We start from the raw sequence: 3332 nt of genomic DNA, 5'->3' as shown, positions 1-3332 counted from the left end.
GTGTTATTTTCAAAATGCCCACGAGATAGCAGCAGAGAATAACTTTCATGACATGCGCTCCTGTGTTTTACCCAAAGACACACATGAAATAGAGACAGTGAAAAACTTTTCATAAGAACAGGCCCTTGACTGTTATTTTCAAAATGCACACCAGACAGCAGCGGAAATAAAGTGAGGGGTTATTCCAAAGGCCCACCAGATGGCACTGTGAAATAAATTTTGAGGATGACTTACGGTAGGGTGTTATTTGCAAAATGTCCACGAGATGGCAGCAGAGCATAACTTTTCATGACACGCGCTTCTGCGTTATTCCCAAGATTCACATCAAATAGCAGCAGAGAAAAATTTCATAACGACATACCCTGGGGTGTTATTTTTTTAATGCATACTAAATATAGCAGCAGAACAAGTTTTCATGATGTACACCGTGGTGTTATTCTCCAAATGCCCACCAGACGGCAACAAGAATAAATTTTATTACACTCCTGTTATTCTCAAGATGCACAATAGATGAAGGCAGATAATGAATATTTACTGTCCTACACCAGCTTTTATTCCCGAAATGTCCACCAGATGGCAGCAAAGAGTATCTTTTTTATTTCATACACTGTGGTGTTGTTCCCAAAATGCCCACCAGATAGCAGCAGGAAATAAATTTTAATGATGACATACACTTGGGTGTTATTTACAAAGTACCCACGAGATGGCATCACAGAAAAACTCTTCATAATGACATGCCCTGGGTGTTATTTTCAAAATAAACATGAAAAAGAGGCAGAAATAACTTTATGAGCAGCACTGTCATGTTATTCCCAAATTTCCCACAAGATGGCAGCAGAGAATGAATATTCATGACCTACACTTGATGGCCTATATTCAGGTGTTCTTCCCAAAATGCACACGAGATGGCAGCAGAGGATAGCGAATAACATTTCATGACCTAAACTCTGGTGCTGTTCCCCAAATTTCCCACCAGATGGCAGCAGAGAAGAGTATGTCCCTGTCTTAAGGGCTCTGCCCACTCATTAAAATAAGAATCCAGATTCTTAGGACTAAGGTCACTTTGAAATAAATCTTGTTTTAGGCCCTTCACATGCCTCATCTAACGTATTGCGTCCATTTGCCAGATGAAGCAGGAAATGTATTCTCTCCAATTTACAGGTATTTAAACTGAAGACTGATTCTGAGTTCAGGAACCTACACTCACACAGGATCCTGCTCCCTCCCTGGACCGTGGCTCTCCCTTCTACAGTGGAGCTCCGCACCCTCAGAGTAGGGCTTTCCCCTCGAAGCAGTGCTCCCCTCCAGAGCAGAGCCCCCACTTAGATTAGAGCTCTTCCTACAATGGGGCTTCCTCCGAAGAGCTGGGCTCTCCCCCCAGCGTGGGGCTCCCCTACAAGAGCAGGGCCCCTCCCTGGTATGGGACTTCCTCCAGAGCAGGGCCCCACTGAGGGTGAGGCTCTGCTAGGAGTGGGACCCCCCATAAAAGGCAGTCCCCCACAAGAGTGGGGCTCTTCAACAGTGTTGCTGTCCCCCAAAGAGAGGGGCTCCCTACCTGAAAAGGGACACCCCTCTCTGAACAGAACTCCCCCTTCTATAGCACAGCTCACCCCCATAAGAGCACAGTGCCCCGCTCAGCGCCTTCTAGAGTGGGACTCTACCCCTAGAATGAGGCTTCACCCCCTAATAGCAAAATTCTTCCCTAAGAAGTGATTTCCCCACAAGAAAGAGGGGCTCCCTTCTGAGAAAGGCAAGAGTAAATCCTAAAATACAGCATGGACTTTGGGTGATTAACACGTAGCAGGGGAAGTTCACCAGTTATAGGACACGTACCACTCCGGTGCGGGATGAGATACTGGAGGACACATGCCTGTGTGGGGGCAGAGGGTGTGTGTGCAATTTCTTCCTCTCGATTACGCCGTGAACCAAAACTTCTCTGATAAAACCCAAACCTTAAAAAGGATGTTTGTAAGGATGCTCACTGCATCTGTGAATAAGCTCGGTCTTAGCTTATTGAAAGAATATAGACATTACACTGTGATGCACAGAACACACTAGGTAATGTCACGTGACTAAAAGATATATTTCTCCAGGTGACGGAATTTTGTTGCACCTGGTACAGTCGCCCCCCTTTAGCTGCAGGGCATACGTTCCATGACTCCCAGCGGATGCCTGAAACCGTAGGTCACATCAAACCTTATATAGACTGTTTTTCCTATACGGACATACATATCCTTTCACTTAAAGGAAGCACTTTATGGCTTCTCTTTGGCATGTCCAAATTGCCAGCATCACTGCTCTGGTGCTTTGGGCCATTACGAAGTAAAATAAGGGTCACTTGAACACAAGCCCTGTGATATCACAACGGTCGATGTGACGAGCAAGATGGCTACTAAGTGACTGACGAGTGGGCAGTGTATAGAGCATGACTGTGCACACAAAGTTTAATGAAAAAAAATAATAACTTGGACTTTATAAAATTAAAAACTTTACAAAAGACCTTGTTCAGAGATCCAAAAGAAAAACCACAAACTGGGAGAAAATATTTGCGCGACATGTATCTGATAAAGGATTTCTGCTCAAACTGCACAAAGGAGTCTAAAACAAACAACCCCACTAAAACCGGGTAAAGATCTGAACAGCCACCTGGCCAAGGAAGAAATGCAGTCTGGAGAAAAAGAGGGGTTCTGTGGAGAGTGACCCCATGGTGATCTGATCACAAGTCCCTGACTGGGCAGGCCATGGGGGGGTCGTCACACCCCAGGCGAAACTTCTTCGCTCGGAGGCTTGTCTCCGCCTCAGACAAGCCCGTCCACGGCCTCTGTGCACCCCGGTGACACCCCTGTGAAACGCCCCTCTCACCCCTCCTCCAAAGCGTGACAGACGGCACACGATCGTCACCGGTTTGCGATCCCGTCCCGGCCTCGCTTTCTCCCACCGTCACGTCGTCTTCCTCACGTTCCCGCCTGGATTCCCAGTGTGTAAAAGACACTGCAAGGTGGACGGTCTCTGGAACATTCGAGATCTTGCTCCCAAGCAGATATCATCAGTTGGGCTGAAATAAACTCACGTAAAGATTCTCTACATGTTTGGATGCTTCTTGCATCAACAGCAGATAGTGTGGGGGCCGCCGTGGCAGGACCCACCAGCAGCTGTGCGGCCATGAGGGGCATGCAGGGAAGTTCGGAGGGAGGTCCCAGCAGCGGCCGCGCGGGAACGTCAGACTTGGGAGCTGTTTGCACCTTTCGACCCTTGTCATTGTGCCCCCGCCCAGCTGGATTAAACCCAAGAGATGAGGAAGACGATGACACGGAGACTATCTTCAGGGTGAC

General features: G+C 47.5%; 1 long non-coding RNA gene across 1 annotated transcript; it reads right to left on the bottom strand.

The window, feature by feature from the left end:
* Positions 1-2419: 2419 nt before the first annotated feature.
* Positions 2420-3180, bottom strand: LOC111733929. The gene is made up of 2 exons (XR_002778243.1): positions 3147-3180; positions 2420-3055 (listed from the first exon to the last, which is right to left on the bottom strand). It is a non-coding gene; the product is annotated as an uncharacterized LOC111733929 (long non-coding RNA).
* Positions 3181-3332: the final 152 nt, after the last annotated feature.

This window comes from Pteropus vampyrus, unplaced genomic scaffold (assembly GCF_000151845.1).
Source record: "Pteropus vampyrus isolate Shadow unplaced genomic scaffold, Pvam_2.0 Scaffold695, whole genome shotgun sequence".
Lineage (NCBI taxonomy): Eukaryota > Metazoa > Chordata > Mammalia > Chiroptera > Pteropodidae > Pteropus > Pteropus vampyrus.
This window is presented reverse-complemented; position numbering and strand designations above follow the sequence as displayed.